Source organism: Cryptomeria japonica, chromosome 6 (assembly GCF_030272615.1).
Source record: "Cryptomeria japonica chromosome 6, Sugi_1.0, whole genome shotgun sequence".
In the NCBI taxonomy this organism is placed as follows: Eukaryota; Viridiplantae; Streptophyta; class Pinopsida; order Cupressales; family Cupressaceae; genus Cryptomeria; species Cryptomeria japonica.
This window is the reverse complement of record NC_081410.1, coordinates 372422146-372443875: the sequence shown is the minus strand read 5'-3', so window position 1 is coordinate 372443875 and position 21730 is coordinate 372422146.

Genomic DNA, 21730 nt, shown 5'->3' with positions numbered 1-21730 from the left:
TTGCCAACAACTTCAAATAAAATCATCATCGACCTTATAGACAACAATTAGGTCGGTGGCCAAAACCTAAAACCCTAAGCATCTAGATTAACAATACAGTCGGTCCAATCCTGGCCATTTAAACACATTACGTAGGGTAAAACAATCTTGAACAAATCTCAAGATGTTCTCCATCATCCATTCTTCACTGCTTCTGGAAGCTAATAACCCATCACGCGCTCTCCACTGTTTACTAAGATTTTGCACATTCTCGAGGTAGATAGAATCAATCTTCTTCATGCAAGATCCTTAAGGAGATCCTTCACACGCACAAGGTTGACGTGGTAACATGATCTAATCTTCATTTCAATGATAACTCATCATAGGATGTCGTTAGTCGAATCACATAGACTTGGAATGCATCAACCGAAAACCCTGAAGTTGAGACTACCAACCGGTAGTCATATCAAATGAAACCCCGATACAAACTTTGCATATACCAGTTCACACTCCAACATACCGGTTCACTTTTTGCATATACCGGTTCATACCATCATACTGGTTCACTTGCCAGTTTTCTTACTTTAATATACTGGTTCATACTTCAGCATATTGACATCAATGACAACATACAATCCCATCATGTCATCAAACTCTGCACATATGCCAACATACTCTTGTTGCGGATACCCTATTTAAACAAAGTTTGGACGGTACTCTTTTAAGATGTGTCGAACAAGAAGAATCTAAGAAGGCCTTAAATGAAGTCCATAACGACATTTGTGGCACTCATTCAAGTGGTCTTACCCTTTCAAAAAAACTCATACGCTTGGGATATTATTGGCCAACTATGGAATGAGTTTCTTTTTAGATAGCTAGAACATGCAAACAATGTCAGATCCATGGGAATTTGATTCATGCACCGACACAAGAAATTCATGCTTTGGCAACATCTTAGCCTTTCTACCAATGGAGTTTTGATCTAGTAGGAAAAATAAATCCTTCTTCATCTAATGGTCACAAATTCATCCTTGTAGCTACAAAATATTTCACAAAATGGATTGAAGCAATACCTCTCACAAATATCACAGGGAAACAAATTGCTGCATTTATCTTGAACTACATCATCTGTCACTATGGAATACCAATGACCATTATCACTAATAATGGGCAACCGTTCAAGAATCAGGATGTACGAGAACTATGTGAGAAATTCAAGATCCAACACAGATTTTCCACACCCTACTATCCACAAGGGAATGGGCAAGCAAAAGCATCAAACAAAACTATTCTGAAAATCCTCAAAAAGATAGTGAATGATGCTGGAAGAGATTGGCATATTCAATTAAACCCTTCTCTATGGGCCTACCATACCAGTATTCGCATGCCAACAGGTGCCACACCTTTCTCTCTTGTTTATGGATCATAAGCAATACTGCCAATAGAAGTAGAGATACCTTCTCTAAGAGTATCATTAAAAGGTTTTATCCCAAATGAAGAACAACGAGTATCTAGACTGCAAGAGTTAGAATTGGTCCATGAACAAAGACAAAATGCCTTTGATCATTTAAAGGTATATCAGCAAAGAACGTGTAGAAGTTATAATCACAAGGTCAAACCACAAATCTTTCAAGTTGGAGAACTAGTACTAAAGGAAAATCCATGAAACTAGTCAGATCGAGAAAAGAAAGGAAAATTTGAACCAAACTGGTCAGGTCTGTTTATGCTCACAATAGTATTTGGGTCAGGAGCATATCAACTATCAACACAAGATGGGGATCAGCTCAAGGAACCCATCAATAGCATGCATCTAAAGAAGTTTTATGTTTGAAAAAGCAGAAAATCAAAAAACAGTGAAAAAGCAGAAAATTAAAAAACATTGAAAAAACAGAAAATCAAAAATAGTGAAAAAGTAGAATATCCAAAAACACTAAAAAAGCAAAAAAAATAAATATCAAAAATAGTGAAAAAGTAGAAATCCAAAAAAAATCAAATATGAGAAAAAGTGCAATAAAAACAGATGGTGAAAACCTGGCAAACAGGCACTATCTGTCAACTAGCTCTTCCATCTATCGATTCATGCATCCTTCCTCTTGCATTCTTTTCCTTTAGCGCTATTCATATCCATCATAAAGCCTTTGTACATATGCAGGCATCCTAAGTGATTTCTCATCATGGTTTGTTTCTAGGCTAGGGGCAAAATCCTGAACCTAGTTGGGGGCAAAAAGTTTCGATCATTTTCAGCTTAATCAAATAGGTAGAACAACAGCTAGGCAACACTAGTCAAGTGAAAAATTGAGACACATCCAGCATTGAACATAAGATCATATTGTCAACCATTAACTATCACATATCAATCTAAACATGACAAAACACATATCAATGGATGATATATCTTGACTCATGATTTTAACACTTTGGGCAATAATGGTTCAATTATTTTATTTTGATTTTCGCTATCATGATTTTTGAGTAACTCCAGGATGTCTTTGACTAGAGGAACGAGGAAGGAACATGATATTTTTCTTGTCTACTGTCTATAAATTAATCATTAATATGTGCAAATTTGTCTCAGGACATGATCATCAGAGTATCATGGAAGACATTTCAGACTTGCATATAGAAATGGTTAATACTGTCTATTTTATGCAAGCAACACTCAGGTCATCTTGGTTCAATTATACCTCGATGCTTGTCCTAGCTTGCAATATCAAAACCCAGGAAAGTAGTGCTCAGGTCATCATGGTTCAATTATACCATTGATTTTTTCACTCACTTCCCACATTTTAAAGGCTCAATGATGAAACAAAGCATTGACTCCATGACCGGGTCGATCATTGCATTGCATTTCATTTTTGCATTTGCATTTTTAAGGTAGATTTGCATTTCATTCTGCATGGGATCATAGTGCTCATGTTTTCCAAGGCCAAAGACTAAAAAGGTATTATCTCTCTTATTATGTGATTGAGTACATTGGACAATAGCAAAAATAATCAATTCATTCATCCTGCATGATAAGTTAGTTCCTCTCATGTAACCATTGCATAGTAAGGCACCATTCATATAAAGCATCAAATCATTCATTCATTTAGTTAGATCATTGCATGACATTCATCTAATCTCAAATCATATAAAGTATCACCATAGAATTGCATTGCATCCATCTCATATTAACATGCATGAGAAAATCATAAAAGTATCATAAACATAGAAAGCATTGCATTGCACATACATCACATAGCACTTATAAGCATCACCATACATATTTGCATTTGCATACATCATGTAAATATTGCATCATCATGTATCCATCATCTATAATTCATAAGCATATATAAATTAAAGCATACATTAAGCATACATCATGAAAGTAACTACACAGCATAATCATATATCAAATAGAATGCATCCATCATCTCATAGGTCATGTAGAGCACATAGAATCAACTGCATATCATATCATCAAAACAAGATCAATGTCCAAGGTACAATGATATCATAAAATATATGAGATACATCACAAATATACATCACGAGAATCATCAATAACTCATCACAAAAAGGTGTGTACATGAATGGATCAATATCTCATATCAGTGTGACCACTAGGATGCAAAGCGAAACTCTGTCCTAATGCGGCAGGTATAGTAGCACTAGCTGCTACCCCTGTACTAGAGTCTCCACCTGGGGGAGCTCTCTAAAGTGGCTCTGTCACTCCTCGACTCTCAGTCTGGCTCTGTCCCGATCTCCTGCTCAGCTGTGAAAATCTTGGAGCCCTCCGATCAGGAGGAACAATAGTAAAGTATAAGGTCTTGTAATACTCAGCCTCTCGGATCCCCTAGCGCATCATCTTTAGGGTAGTCTTCCCTGAAATAGATTCTCCTGACAACTGTACCTATGCCTTGGCCTGTCGAAACCTATCCCTAGTTGCATCTCTTTTGACTAGGAGAGAAGCCATCTGAGTCTCTAACTAGGCCATCTGAGAGTCCCTCTCTGCTAGTCGACTCTCTAGCTGCTGAACCTGAGCCTATAAGTCTATAGTCTGAGTTTGCTACTGATGAGATGACATCCTAATGAGGATCTGTCGAGGTGCCTCTTCCTATGGTTGCTCAGCTCATGATATTGTCATAGGTGCCTGCTCAACCAGGGGAACCTCCTACTCTAGAATCTGATGCCCCTGATCCCTTGGACCTGATCTCCTATGTCTGACCACCCAGGCCATCCAATCTATATATACATCTCTGGTAGATCTATAACTTCTAGCTCCTGGTGTGCCTGCCGCTGCCATGGCCACTGCTTGACCATCTCCCCCATCATCATCTCCCCCATCCCCCCCATCATCATCTCCTGCATCTCCTCCATATCCATCTCCATCTCTGCTATCATCTCTGCCTCCACCTCCTCCCCCCCACCATCCCTCTTTCGTCTAGGAGCTCTGCATCGTATCCTCTCATCATCCTCATCTAAGACTGGCTCTAGCTCATCCGTACGTGTTAGCCTTGGAAACCTATTTACAGTACAATGGACAACATACTCATGTGTCATCCCGCTATCCATCACACCTGGAAGATAATCCCAATCAAGTGGCCCCAATGATCGATACTCTGCACAGGCCTGATCATATGAAATAGAAGGCCCCCAAGTAGCCACATCCAATCTTCGGTGAGCATAATGAGCTATACCCTATGGTATCCCCTGTATCTTGCCATATTGTCTCAACACCCTCATACAAGGGAATCGCTCGATGACATAGGGTGTCGATCCAATCAGATATAGCGTCATGAATACATACAACATCTCCACTGCATCCTCGGGCCAAATCTCGCAATCTCTATATGGCCTCCATATCACAGTATCCAGATCATCCAAGGTCCATCACCAGTACTCCAATTTGCCCAGCTTTCGCTGGACAATGATACCTGGATACCCATTAGCATAAGGCCTGCTTGCAGGTCTATCTCTATCAGCCAATGGTCGTGTGATAGGCAAATGCTCCCAGACCCATATCTAAAGCATAATCACACAGCTGATCCCTAGTACACAACTCGGTGCAGGTCATGCTACAAGTGTGTCAACATGCATGACCCCCATGCAAATTGGGTCCCCTCTATCACTATCTACTCAAGAAGACGGCCCCATCCAACAGATAATCCCTTTGACTTGTGATCAAGACAATGAAAACCTCCAATAAATCTGGCAAGCACAGTCGATAATGTGGCATATCCTAGCTCTAGCATCTCCTGCCACGCAATATCGTATCCACCTATCTCATCATCCTCAAACACTCGACAAAGTGCATCTGTCCCACCCCACTCATTGAGATCATAATACACTAGCTCTCCCATCATAGGGATGCGCAATATCCGGTGGATATCCTTGGGTGTCACCGTCATCTCTCCTGTCGGCAAATGAAAAGTATTATGCTCACTATGCCAACGCTCTACTAAGGCTGTCAATAATCCTTGGTTTATCAAAGGTTGGGGCATGTCAAGAAGGGAAGATAAACCACACCTGCCAATGTGGTCTCACTCCGCCTGGCTAAGGCGGGGTATCAACATCCATGTCTTTGGGAAGCACTCCCGAGACTGGAGAACAGTAAAGTGCTCCTGCAATCAAATCATCTCATCATATCAGTTTCTTGATTTATCTATCTATTAAATCAATCTATCTATCCGTCTATTTTGCTCAATTGAGATTTTTATCAAATCTTGTTGGGCCCCTATCAATGACACTCATCTATCATGAGGTCATTATCAATCCTATCTCATCTCGCACGTACATCGATATAATCAGAATTGATCATCAAATTTATCAATCAGGAGCGTCTAATTTTATCAATTAGATAGCTAATCAAATCTTACCCTATCAACATCAAAAATCAAATCAAATTGACAACAAATCCAACCTCTTTATCAAATCAATTCAAAAAATGACACAAATCGACAAATCAAATCATTTTCTCAAAATCACCCAAATCAAATAATTAAAAAAAACACAAAATCGAAACCTCATCGCCAAATCTCCTCATCACCAAAAATCGAAAAATTGTCAAAAAAAATTGAAAAATCGAAAAATCAAAAAATTAAAAAATTGAAAAATAAAAAAAATCGAAAAATCAAAAAATCAAAAAAATTAAAAAAATCGAAAAAAAGAAAAAAATCTAACCCCCCCCCCCTCCTACGGTTCTGCCTGCGGTGGTGCCCGCGGCGCCGACGGTGCCTGTAGTGGCGCCGGTGGCGGCTACCACCCCTCCCCCCAAAAATGCCAAAAAAAACGTGAAAACAAAAAAAAAATGAAGGCATTTAAAAAAAAAAATTGTATTTTTTTTTAAAAATGCATGCATAAATAATTTTTTTTGGGATACGAATTGAATAATTTTGAAAAATCTAGAAAAACCCATTTCATAAATTGAAAAACCCATCTCAAAAATATAATTTTTTCCCCAACCCATCTAGCGAAAGCACTAAAAATGATTTTTTATGCAAACAACTAAATTTTTCAAACAACAACTAAAATTTAACAAAGTTGGGTTTTCTCGAAGTACTTACTGGTGGACCGTATGCCAGAGGATGCTCATATCGCCAAACTTGCTTGAACCTATGCTGGTGGTACAAAATCGCCATTTCCTTCTTCCAGAGCAAATTTTCTCAAACAAATGAAGTGCACAAATGAGGAGTGGTAAAAGGAATTCACCTTTTCAAACTCATAATGGGGCATTTAAGTGGGATTTTTATTCCACTGATTTTTAATCATGTAATCAACTAATCAACCTGGCAGGGCAGCATTTTCAAATTTCTTATCGGGAAATGAATCAGATTGACTCTGAAAATCTCTAAAAATCGGAAAATCATTAAAAATCGAAAAATCAAAAAAAAATTTCAAAAATTTCAAAAAAAAAAATTCATAAAATCGCGGAAAATTCAAAAACATTCAAAATTATCCAATTCATCTCATGAGGGGGCATCCTCACATCGATATCTATCAATCAGTGTCTAGGGCATCATATCGAGATTTATCATCTCCAAATCAAATCAGTATCATATCGAAACCAAATCCACATCAAATCAAGATCGAATCTGCATCCTATCGAAATCAATATCAGCAACATCATCAATCGAGTTTTCTTTGAACCAACGCATCATCACACATCGCTTCAAAGAGGGGCAAAATGTATACACCTAAAAATGGTCTAAAGATAGTTAATTAAATATGCAGTTATTTGATTAATTCCCCTTCCCAATTAATGAAATTCACAAGCAATTTAATTAATTTCTCTATTCATCTACTAGTAAATAAATCTACATGATTTATTTATATAGTTCATTTCATATCCCCTTTGATTAATTAATTCTAAATTAATTAATGCCCCCCCATATAAATCAACTCTTCTAATCCCTAATTAAGATTAACAAACTCAAGTTTGTTATTACCATTTTCAATTATTTGAATTTGTAAATTCAAATGAGCACATGGCTCCTAACTTTTAACCACCTAACCTAACCATACCCTAACCTAACCCATTCCATCTAATCCTGGGTCTAACTAACCCTATCCTATCTTGCACATTCTAACCTCCTTATCCTAACCTCCCATGGTGTGGATATTCTCTCCTTGAGACACATGGCACTTTTGCCACATGTCTCCTCCCTTGGACACTTACCCTCTCATGAGCAAGGCTCCTTGACACTTGTCACCATAGAGATGACAAGTGTCCCTTCCTCCATCCTCTTCTCCAACTTCCTCAATCTTGCCCCTTGATATCTTCAGATCAGATCTGGACCGTCGATTCCTGCCACCTTAGCTTTGGCGTTGGAATTCCTATAAATATCCCCCATTTTGGAGCAATAAGGATCCCATCTCATATCAATTTAGGCATTTTTACTATAGGCATATCCATCCCTTGCATTCATAGCTTTAGCATCATTACTATAGGCAATTTTCATTTCAATTATCTAGTAATTAGCTTTTGGATTAATCATAGCATGTTAATCTAGTTTCTTAAATCATGCATTTCATATCATCTCCATAGTCAATCATGATCAAATAGCTACTCAACTCTTGAGTTGCCACTTTGGAGGTCATTGCTCCACTGAGAGCCCATCAATCCAACACCTTTAAGGTCCTCAAGAATAGAGGAAAATGGGACATTTCAAGGAAGGCTTATGGTTTGCATTTCTAATCTAGTTTTTAATTAAGCTTTTCAATTACATTTTATTGTCTCACCATATGTGTATGCCTTTCTATATACCACATTTTTAACATCACACTAATTAAAATACGTACATGTTCTTTTTACAGAATTTCATGTGTGATCATCAACCTGGTGGACATGATCAGGGTATTGCAGGTAGTGCAGGTGATGACCATGTTCTATACATTAAAACTACTCCTTCTTTGGACTTGTGAACTTGCATTTTTAATGCTAGTGTTATTTACACAACCCTTTCCCTGTCTATACTATTGCTCTCTCTTTAGATTGAATAATAATAAGTTTTGTGTGTGTAGTCACATAAATCTGTCCACTTAATTAAATGAACATTTAGTATTTATTTGATTATTTAACCATCAATCAATAATTAATTAAATTAATATTTAATTAATTCATCTTAACCCTCTTCTCCTATTAATTAAATAAATTATTCAATTTATTTGATTTAATTCACTTAACCAAATTTAGACCATTAATTAAATAAATAAATCATATTTGTTTAATTAAATCTTCTCTCACATTTAAATAAATTAATATTTATTTAAATCCCCCAAAATCCCATCTCTCACATTTAAATAAATTAACTTACATTTATTTAAATCACCTTTATCCTCCACCCACTTGCATTTTCCTACAAATGCAAGTTGCACAACTATTTTAAATAAATAAATTATTTATTTAAAATCCTATTTATCCTCACCCACTTGAAACCTTTAATGGTTTCCCTTAAAGTCTTCAAACTTAATGGCTTCCTTGTAGAGTCTTCTTAAGCCTTTAATGGTTTCCCTTAAACTCTTCAAACTTAATGGCTTCCTTCTAGAGTCTTCTCAAGCCTTTAATGGTTTCCCTCAAAGTCTTCAAGCATTTAATGCTTTATCTTCCTTTTTCTCATGTAAATAAATTAAGATTTATTTAAATAAAATCCAAAATTCACATTCACATTTAAATAAAGTAATATTTATTTAAATATCTATCCAAATGAAAATTACACCATTTAATTGAAATAAATATTTTATTTTAATTGAAAATCCCAAAATTCCTCCCACTTGCATTCTCCTACAAAATCCACTTGCATGCCTAAATCCCTTCTAGATTCTTCTAACTCCTTCTAATTAGCCTAATCCTATCCTAATCATTGTCACATTCCTAAATAAAAGGAAGTCACTTCTCAGAAACTTCCAAAGTCTTCAATAACCATTAAAGGCTTTATGTCTTCAAATGGTTAACCTCTAAAGTCTTCCAAACCATTAAAGGCTCTTACATAACCATTTATGGTTAACTCACCTTTTACCTTTGGTTAGAGACTTTCGTCTAACTTAACCACCCTTTTGACTCATGGGTCTCTTCAAAGCATTTATTTCTTTGACTAAGGTAACCATTTAACCCTTGCACATTCATTTATCCCTTGGATAAAAGGAATATCCATTAACCTAACCCTAACCCAACCCCCTAGGGTAACCATCATGTCCCCTCAAGCATTTAATGCTCCTTATCTCTCCTCTCAAGCCTCCTCATGGTGGCACTTGTCAACATGGGATTGGGTTGAAAGTCTCATATGGATTTAATATCTTTCAATCCTAACCCTTGTTAAGATTGCTCAATCTTAACCATTCATTTCCCCATTTCTTCTATAAATAGAACCCTTCTCCTCAAGCAAAGGAGGAAGCATTTGAGTATTGTTGTTATACTAATATTAGCATAGAGCTTTTTCATAGCATCACTATCTACACTTGCATAGCATTTGTTTATCATATTCAACCATCTTGAATCTCCATATGGCATCCATGGCTAGTGCTAAAAGCTGAGAGCTACACTCATGTGGAACTTAGAGAGGGGAGAAAAAAGGGAGAAGCATCAAAAGGCATCATGGAAGCATCTTAGGGAGGCTCTTCTCCTTTCTTTTGTTTTGTTAAACTTCTTTCATGCTTTTTTGAAATCTCTTTTGATATGTTTGGAATGGTTTTTAGTTCTTTGTTTTGGTTTTATGGTTGAAACTAACTTATTAACATTGAACTTTGTTGTTGCCTTGTCCCCATTTCCATGACATCAGTGTGTATATATGATTGTAATAATAGTTTATTAAACTGTTAATAAAGCATTTAGTTGCACAATTAGAAGTTCTCATTTGATTTGATCTGATCACTTATATTTTAATTTACTATTATTAAATTATATTTCAAAGTAGGGACATTACAAAGACCAATAAGACAACGTGAAGTTTGACAACATGAGATAGCACATTGAAGCAATCTAAATAAATAGATTCCATGGACTATATTTTGTAAGGACTATACTAGTTTATCACTTACACTTCCCTCTTGTCACAGATTTACATACCTTTGTCCTTCATCAAAACCTACCTTCCTTATTCTCCTTCATACTATTGTATCATTAAGATTAGTATCGAACACTTAATAAAGGTTCATATTTCTTTACAACTCTTAATAAGGTTCATCCTTGTTTACAATTCTTGCAGTTTTCATATATTTGATGTATTATTCTGCAGGTGATGCCAATGTTCCTGTGGAAAGGCCGCCTCATTCGAGGTTATTGTCAACTACAATGTCAGCAACATGAAGCATGCAAACATCCTCTACTGCTCATCATGTTGACCCGCCCACTATTGGTAGATCCCTCTATTTCTCTCTCTTTTGTTATGTGTTTATTTCTCTTGAAGTGTTATTTCTTGGGGGCATTTCATAGTGGATTCATTTTCTGCAGCAAGAGATGCACATGAGGATGCGCCAGAGGCGAATACTAGTGATACCATACCATCATTTCCTAGATCTTCCTATATTGTTGGTACGGGAACGTTGCAGACCACATTGGTGGTGAGCGATGAAGAATTGATTCCCTTGAAGATACAAAAGGTTCCAGGTACTTTAAAATTATTATTATATATAGTGTAATTGTAATTTAATTACTGGTCACTCATTTTGGACTAATTGTCCCATGATTTTTTTGTAGGAAATGATATTTTTATAAAAATCTTAATGACATTGCATTGCAAATGTTTGGGCCCACCATACATAAAAGGTGGAACATCATATGTGAACTAACCCTAATCCACTATTTTTATTTCACATCATTTATAGAATAGTTTTCCTTTGATCCATTTCTTGAACTATATTAAAGGTAGCTTCAGTTCATTTCTGAATCTAATAGGTTTGTTTTTGCTTAAAATGTGGAATGACCAAGAAAACAAGTTAAAAGATGAACTCATAAACCGTATGGTTGAGTTGTTCGGAAATGACACATTCGACAAAACCAAGCTCCTTGAAAAATTTGGCACATATCTAAAGTATGTGAGGGACCAGTACATGACACATTTAGAGAAGAACGTAAAGTACGAGCATCCCCCCATGATTCTAGAGGGGGAGGGGAAAGACTTGATTTTGGATGCAAAGGAGAAAATTGAAAGGAAAAAAGGAAATCCACCACTAGACGCCAGAAGAAGGTATGTGATACTATTAAGAATGTAATTATGTACTAATTACTCTTTATATTTATATAAACTAACATATTTCATAATTTTCATAGACTGAGTGACACATCAAAGTCAACCAAGGCAAGACAAGAAAAGCATGGGAAACACAAACTCAGCTCTAGTGGTTATATGAAACTTGCCACACGAATTGTAAGAATCAGTAAATGAAATATCGCATCAAAATATTTATAAATTGCAAACAATTTTTTTTTAACAAAAAATACAAGCAAAATTCATGATACTAAGAAAAAATGTAGGGCTCTGAATTCAATAGATTGCCCATAGAAGATGACAAGAGAATTGCCTACTAGCAAGGCTATATAGCCATGGTTGAACGACTATGAGAATTGAGTGGTAAAACACAAGATTCTGGTGCATCCGTCACACAAGTAAATAAGGTATATGAAAATAATTTCAAATTGAATACCTTACCAATAATCTATTTGATGTTAAGTTCCAACATAAAGTGAATTTATTTGTTTTAATTAAGCAAGCAATTATAACAATGTGCATGACATTGGAATGTAGCCTGATAATCATGGAACACAACCTCCACATGAAGGTTCGGATGTGCATCCTAGTAGTGGAGGTATTCATTTGCTATTCAATTTTTTTTTATGTAATTATTAATATAAATAAACATCTTAAATTATAATTGGTGTAGAAATTAATGTAACCTTTTCTGTTAATATTTTAGAGCATGTAGTCATTGGTGACCAAGTGGAACATGATCCGGGTAGACAACATCAGGAATGTGATGTTCCCCAGTCAGGTAAAGAGGACCACTGTTATTCATTTAAACATATTTAATTGCAATTGGTGTATTGATTAATGTAACCTTTCGTATTTCAACTCCAGAGGATCTAGAGGGTGTTCAACATGTTGAGTTTGAGGCTAGAAAAAATGATTTTGAAGATGATGTGGCCCATCAGGTAAAGAGAGCCATGGTTATGTTCTTTAAATTAATGAAATACTTGTAACAAAAATAAAAAATGATTTGAATTTAACCCATTTCTTTGTTTTTATAGAGGACCCCCCTTTGCATCGTTGTCCTCATCCTCAGAAGAGGACTAGACAAACATCGAGATCACGAGCAGAGGGAAGAACAACTGGAGAGGGGGGGAAGTGATAAAGAAAACAATGGTCCACTTAAAATTTTCATAGCTTCAAAAAAAAAATGATTGTAATCTACATTATTTGGTAATGACTTATTTTTATGTGTTAATGAATGTAATTATGTGCTAATGAATGTTCATGAATGATATGTGTTAATTAATATTGATGAATGTTGTGTGTTAATGAGTGTTAATGAATGTTATGTGTTATTAAACATTATGTGATAATCAATGAATGTTATATTTTATTAATGGATGAAACAATGAATGAATGTTAGATGTTAATGGGGAATTTAGAGTGATGTTAGGAGGGGGGAGGGGCCAAATGAGCTTCCACCTTCACATGGTTGGCCCTATTAAGTAGAAAATATTAAACTATTCTTGAAACCAAGTGAAGCTCAATAAGATAACACACTTTTCAATATTTCATTATGTTGCACAGTTAATCTTATTGAATAACGTATATTGAATCTTAATTACAAGGTCCAACATGTTGGAAACCAATAAAACTAAGAGGGGGGGTGAATCAATGTTATACCAAAATAAAATATTTTACCCTCAACATAACACACATACACCAACCGGTATACCGGTATAAACAGAATTGAAAGAAGTAATGCAACCAATAAGCCAAACATATAAATGAGAACCATAACACGCAGATTTATATGTGGAAAAATTCAATGAGGAAAAACCATGGTGGGATTTGTGACCCACAATATCAATCCACTGGCCATATGAAGAGATATTACAATATATGTTGGGTTTTGCACTTGCAAGAAGGCTTATAGCCTAGAGCACACTGCTCATCACAAAAGGAGTCTCAATGACTACATACAAATCCTAACTACAATCCAGAGAAGTGTTGAACTGCAAAAGATAGCATCTCCTATGCCAGAATATAGTTTTGGTTTAAGCTCTGTCTGTTTTGATTAAAACCTCAATACCAGAATAACCCTTACAATGAATTCCTCACATACATAGTCTCTCTGATATATTTTGCATTACATTACATCCATAACCTTATTCATTCCACACTTTTCTATCTATGCATATCCTATATATACCCTATACAAATTTATGCCTTATGTCGGCTTACAAGGATATATATAATTACATAATACATGTCAACCTAATAAAATAAATGAATAAGCATTAAACAAGTTTTTGATGCTAGATCCAAGATGTGTCGGCCTACAATACCGATATCCTTTATCATACCATGTCGGCCTGCATTGCCGATGACCAAAGAAATCTTCTATCCTGTCGGTGTCGGTGTAGAGTCTGTGAAGTGCCTGGTATACTATATAAAGATTGAACCCAAAAACATGTTGCCATCAATGAAAACATAATGAAACTTAACCAATAGAGTGTCAGTTGCCAACAATCTCCCCCTTTGGCATTGATGGCAACACTCATGTGAAAAAATGGTTATGGTTTCAACTATTGATTTCATCCTGCCTTGCTCCCCTTGAGCTGAATATGCAAAATGCTCCAATAAAATTCCAAAAACTTTGTAACTACCCCTAATGTATGCAACCCTTCATTCTTTTTTACATGTATACTACTCCCCCTTTCAAATCAATGCCCAAAAAAAATGTCAAAGAATGATATTTGTACACTGAATACCTCCCAAAAAAAATGTCTTACCGGAGCTTGACCAATTTCAAGATTTTCGGGTAAGCTTTCTCTAATAACTCCACATAAGTATCCTAGCCAGTTTTGAGTGTGCCAGAGATAGATACAACTCCACTTAGTAAATATGCAAGTGATTCTTTATCATTAACTTCTGCTGGTGTGGGCTTACCAAGTATATCCACGCATTCCCTCTTGTGAACACCAAGTGAATAAAATCTTGGACTCACCAAACCTCTAAGACTTATGGCTCTCCGAATGATCTTATCTCTTTCTTTCTCAAGAGAAGAAATTTGATTCTCCAAAGTTAAAATTTGTCCATCTATAGATGTGGTCAGTGAAATTAGTCCATCAAAAGAGTTAGCAATATTAGCAATTTTGCCCTGTACCTCTTTTATCTTTTCATCCACTTTTGTTGTAAGAATATCTATATTGCAACATACCCTGTATATATTAGTACTTTGTTTCAAACAATTTTCTATCAAAATTAACTTCTCTTCAATATTTTTCTTCTCTCTGTCAATGATCTGATCAAAAGTAGCTTTCTTAGCCAAAGTGAATTTTTCAAGTGCTAGTCAGTTAGAGATTTGTTGTAGTGATTGAAAATCTTTAGAGATGTGTTATGTTATTATCTTAATCTTGCCGGAAGAGCTCGCTTCATTCTCAATCTTACATTCTAGGACCAATCTATGCAAAATAGTTATGGATTGATCTATAATCCCTTTATCTGTGTTTCCTTCTTTCATCAATTTCTGAGCAGCCATCATCATCAGTTCTATGGGACTCATTTCTATGATGTTTTTCTTTTTCACTAGAGAAGTGTCAATTGTCAATAATGATGTGTCAGCAACTGGTTCCCTACCAGATTCCCTTGTTTTCTCTGGTTATTTATCCTTTATTACTTCCTCACTTGCACTGGTGGCTTCACCACTTGGTGCAATCTATGCAACTATCAGTTCCTCTCTAGGAACAGTAATCTCAACCTGTACATTTGTATCTAGAGGACAAGTGTCCTCAATGTTAATATCATGTACACTGTTTTGTGCATTAACTGGTGTCTCTATATTTGTCTATGCATTTGGCTCAATTTTCACTATTTTGATGTTCTTCAAAACTGAGGGTGGTGTACCCATAATTCATTTGCCTTTCCCTTCAGTCGGTGTATCTACAGTGTCAGTCTTTATCTCCGATGAAGTGAAGAATCCTCTATGCTCTCCCAAAAATTTTATCCAATCCTTCTATATTTCCTTTATAATCTCATTCATCCTTCCTAACATCAGGGTAGTTATTTTATGTTTGATGTTAAATACTTTCCTATCTGTAGCCTCAATTGTCTTCTCCATCTCATCTGGAGTTATAGTAACACATATAGCTAAGAGTTATTGTATCTTAATGTGTTTGTCTTCTTGCATAGCAGATAACCTTCTAGCATCTAATATGTTGTATAGCTCTGTTGGTATTTGATTTTCTATTTCAATTAATGCTTTCTTATAGATATCTAAATATAGAAGAATACTTCCTCTACCTCTCTCTATTCATTAACTATAAATGTATCATAATAAGACTTAACATTATTCAACATCCCATCCTTAGTTATTTCATCTACAATTTTAGCACAAGTCTTAGGCGGAATAATTGTTACATTACCAGTCTCTAGTGTTGATTCAGTGTCACTCTCCTTCCTCCTTCTAGTAGTAACAGATGTAGCTGATGGTGTAGCCTTGGGTGCCTTCTTCTGTATTGGTACTTTTATGGTGACTTTCCTAATCGGTTGTCTATTTGGTTCCACTTTAGATTCTTCTTATTTTTTTCTTACAACCCTTTTGAAAGCTAAAGGTCTCTCATCATCAGTCTCAGAATCTATAGCCATAGGTTTGATGTGAACTATCAGATCCTTCCTCTTTCTCCCTTTCTCTAGGACAACATCAATGAGTGCCTTAATGTCCTTAGAAACCTTTTGTACAAACTTGCTTGCCTTACCTTCGTATTTTTCCCTCTTCTTTTGTTTGAACTCAATTTCAACCTCAAAAGTCTTTTGATGTGTTGTTCCACAAGGTTTTTCTGCTTCATCTATTTTTGCATCTAACATAATTTTTGCATATGCATCAAGGATTAATGCACCCACCTCATATCCCATTTCCTCCATCCAAATCTTTTGGGGCTTAACTGCCTCCATGAGAGTCACATCCTTCTTAACCATGAAAAAAATGTCGGTAGAGTATTTATCTACAATCTATTTAGGTATCCTTATTCTAGACCTCATAGATTTCTGAAAAGCCTTGAAGTAACCCCATACCTTGTCATCTCTAAGACTTTCCAATGCAACAATTGATTGCTTAAGCTGTCTTCCTACTAGGATGTCAAAATCCCATTGCTTCCTTCCACAACCAGGGGTATCATTTAGAAAGTATAACATTAAACATACTAACAGATTTCCATACCAGAAGGTGCCCTTCTTCTCACCTTTAATCTTCCCTAAATTGATCAATAACTCCTCAAGCATCCAATCACAAAGATATAACTTGATATTTGCTCTCATCATTCTATAAGTGGCCAAAATACATGAACTAGAAATTGAATTCAGTCAATTAGACTGAGTTACCTTGTAACCAATGATCATGCTGCCAAATTTGATGTCAGTGTCGGTGATAGTGTTCACTGTCATCGATCTGTTGTCTGATGTAGTGCCAGTGATTTTTTTACTAAGCCATTCGATACTTTCTTACTTGGTTGTTTCTCTATTGATGGTAAAGTTGTAATTGCCCGAATGGCTTCCTTAGTGATTTTGTAGGGTCGGTCTAGCCATATGAATTCTCCATGTACTCTTCTTAGTACATATCTGATAATCTCATCCTTGAATTCTGGAATATCCAGAATATTTGTGAACCCTAGATCTTCGATGTGTTTATATGCCAGTTTGATTTTACCAGATTCTCCCATGAGTTCATTCATATACATCCCCTTGATTTCTGAAGTACCTAAGTCCTCTATATGGCAATGAATATAAGCCCTAACATCTTCTACATATACCACTCCCTGCAGGATGCGAGAAAACGCTCCAACCAAATCTTCCTTGGTAGCCACGTGTGGATACGGTTTGAAAATTGGCCTAGGGGAGTCCTTAATTTCTACTACAGTTGGATTTGCAACAAAAATAGGAGCAGAAGATGGTCCTGATTCCATGATTCAAGAGAAATACCTTTAGAACTCTGCTAGTGAAAACCTCTTATCAAATCCTTCCAGATGCCAATGTGATCATTCAAGATAAAATCTGATCGCCTCTGAATAGTTTCTGATTACACTAAGCTTCTTTGAATGTTGGGTGATTAATAATGAAGTGTAATTGACCTTTTATCCATCAAGAAAACCCTAATTTTCTGTTGACATAAATGACTATTGGTGAATGATATTGGATCTCACTCTGAATATATCAATGCTAGATAATCCTTTCCAATATCTGGAACATCTTTCAAAATCTCCTCTAGGGGCATATGCATCATCTTCCATGAAATTTTCCTACCCCTAAGGCATTTGCCTTAGTTACTAGATGAACTCATTGCGGGTGCAGGAGCAGCCTCTTTTGCTAGATAGGTAACTAGGACATTCCCATCTGATGATTTCTCTTCAGTCTTTCTGACCCATCTCTGAGTATGATCTTGTCAGATTTCATTTACCGTCTCTTTTCCTTTATCATTTATTCCTTCATTTCCAACTGGTGGATTCTTGCTTCTACAAAACTTAGCAATATGTCTGACTTCATTGCATGCATAACATGTAACATTGTTCTTTTGAATTGCCTTGCTAAAACTGATGAAATTACTTGACTTGCACTGATTATCCATGTGTCCAAATTTTCCACAAGCATAGCATTTTACATTCATTTTGGAATCTTCTATCTTATGACCAATTTTATTGCATTTAGAACATTTACCAGGAGCAGAATCAGGGTTCTAATTTGCTCTGTTTCTACATTGCCTAGCCATGTGACCAAATCTATTGCAAATGAAACATCTACCATTGAATTTATAAGCATTGAATTTCCTTACCGGTGTCTTTATGGTTTTGATCTTCATTAGTAGTACCAGAACTCTATCCTTGCTCAAATCCAAGTCCACTGGAATCTCCAATCTGCCTTTGTTTCTTTAGTAACTCATCAAGTTGTGCTGAGCTAATCTTGAATTTTTCTTTGTACTCACTTGCAATAGTTAAATCATCTCTTAGTACTATCATTTGTCTGTCAAGATCTTTCTCATTACTCCGAGATTGTACCAAATTAGACCTTAATATCTCATTTTCATGAGTCAACCTACCACATTCCTCAAATTTGTTCTTCGGGGATACAACAAGATTTTATTCATTTTTTCTTTTTATCCTCAATATCATTGGATAACCTCATAGTCATAGTTTTCATTTCATTCTTCATAATAATGTTCTCCTAACTTAATTTTTGACATTGTTCCTTAAGTGCATCTTCGTCATCTTGATTTTGCAAAAGTTCCTTCCTCCTAGCTTGAACAGATAAAAGTTTTTCTTATAGGATAGAAATAAATTCTTTAGTAGAATTAAACTCATCTTGTAACTTTAAGTCCTTTAATCTTTCAACATCATAATCTTCAAGTGTCATCTCAAGATGTTTCTCCAAAGCCATATTCAATTATTTCAGTTTTAGGATCTTCTTCAAGTTGTTAAAATTCCTTCGAGACACAAGGCTCTAATACCAATTGTTGGAAACCAATAATACTGAGAGGGGGGGTGAATCAGTGTTATACCAGAATAAAATATTTTAGCCTTAACATAACACACATACACCAACCGGTATACTAGTATAAACAGAATTGAAAGAAGTAATGCAACCAATAAGCCAAACATATAAATGAGAACCATAACACACAAATTTATATGTGGAAAACCTCAATGAGGAAAAACCATAGTGGGATTTGTGACCCACAATATCAATTTACTGGCCATATGAGGAGGTATTACAATATATGTTGGGGCTTGCACTTGCAGGAAGGCTTACAACCTAGAGCACACTGCTCATCACAAAAGGAGTCTCATTGACTACATACAAATCCATACTACAATCCAGAGAAGTGTTGAACTACAAATGATAGCATCTCCTATGCCAGAATACAGTTCTGGTTTAAGCTTTGTCTATTCCAGTTAAAACCTTGGTACTGAAATAACCCTTATAATGAATTCCTCACATACATAGTTTCTCTGATGTATTTCGCATTACATTACATCCATAACCTTATTCATTCCACACTTTTCTATCTATGCATATCCTATATATATACCCTATACAAATTTATGCCTTATGTCGGCTTACACAAATATATATAATTACATAATACATGTCAACCTAATAACATAAATGAATAAGCATTAAACAATTTGTTGATGCCGAATCCAAGATGTGTTGGCCTACAATACCAATATCCTTTATCATACCATTTCGACTTGCATTGTCGATGACCAAAGAAATCTTCTATCCTGTCAGTGTCGGTGTGGAGTTTGTGAAGTGCCTACTAGTATACTATATGAAGCCTAAACCCAAAAACATGTTGCCATCAATGACAACATAATGAAACTTAACCAGTAGAGTGTCAATTGCCAACACAACAGAACCAACATGAATAACACCACCACAAGTAAGTGGTTTGTTTTTTAAGTTTTTTTTTTCATGATAATCTAGGAAGATTCATCTGCAGTGTTATGTGTAACTGTGAAGGTGAGAAATTTATATTTTTTGTGATTCAGACATTTATTTTTTGTTCCAGGTGGATGACTTGGAAGAGGTCAGTGATTACTATCAAAATAGGGGTCACTTTGATAAACTCGTATTTGTGTTTGTGATGAGCATCAACACTGGAAGGAACTTGCATATTTATATATTCAAGATGATGAATAGGATAATGTTGCCACTACTATCATGAACCATTCTCCAGAGGCATGGAATCATATGCAATTCAAAGATGTTGTAGTGAAAGTGGCCAAGGTTGAATTGTACTACAAAGTTGTACACTTTTATTTGCAAGAACACCCAGATCTTATTAATGACCTCTTGAATGTCCTTGCCCTTAGGGTAAACCACACACTAGTGGTTGACATCATGTGTAAGGTATGGCTCTAAACTCTTTTTTTGTTACTATTTTTAGGATTACTGAGATGTCCTTCACTTGGGTATTAAGTTTTTCTAGATGTTCTCTTTAGCAGCTATTTGGTTTGGAAAAACTTCATGACTATCTTTTGTTTTGTTGTATTTGTTATCCATGCTGGACATCTTTGTCTTGTGAAACCGTACATGGTTGCAGTACAGAGCAATAATGTAGCTGTTGTTAATGAGGCTTTGAATGAAATTTATGTAGAAGAGGAATATTATCATAGGCTTCAAGAATCTATAGATATGCATGATAACTTTGATCAGATAGGGCTTGCTCAGAGGATGAGAGGAACTTCTCTATTGGTTCTTTCATTTAAGTTAAAGTGGGATGTAATTTAGCATTTTAATAGTTTTCTAATGATCTTCAATTTCAATTAGGTTGAGAAACATGAACTTCTTGAATTCTGGTTAAAGGCTTTTCTATAGAAAAATTTTGAGGAGGCAAATGATTCTTGAATTCTATCTGGTTATATTTATTGCTTGCTGAAAATTATGAAATGCTTACTTATAAATGTTTATGAAGTTGTGCATGTATAAATAAAAAGTATGATTCCTTGATGAAGATTGCTTCTGAAAATACTTGATTTAATTATATCACACTAGTACATTTGGGGCTGATTTTTCGATGGCCTATCATCGGAATTTTGACTATTTTTCATTGGACTACCAACAAACAAAGCTGTCGAAAACTCATCGTCGGTCATTCTGACAGTGCCATCTAACATCAGAATTCCAACAACATCCTGAACTCTTCTGATGACGGGTATCACCGCTCATCTAGCCAGAGAATGTTGTCAGGCGTAAAGCACCATCATCGGATGAATGTCGGAATTTTGATGCCTATCAGGAACTTGCACCGACAAGAATTACGACGAGCATCCGACAATGAAGTGTCATTGGACATACAACATCCTCATCGGATGTTTCATCAAATGGCATCAGAATTCCGATGCCTGCCAGGAAATATGCACTGACGAGGATGATGTTTGTCCAACGGTTTCATCATCGGTGCAATGTTGGGACAATGTCAAAATTTTGACGGTGATTTATTTTAAAAAAAAATATAATATGCTCCACCAACTTTTCAATGTAGATGTTACAGAGGGTTGGAGATAGGACACCCTTGTTTGACCCCAATT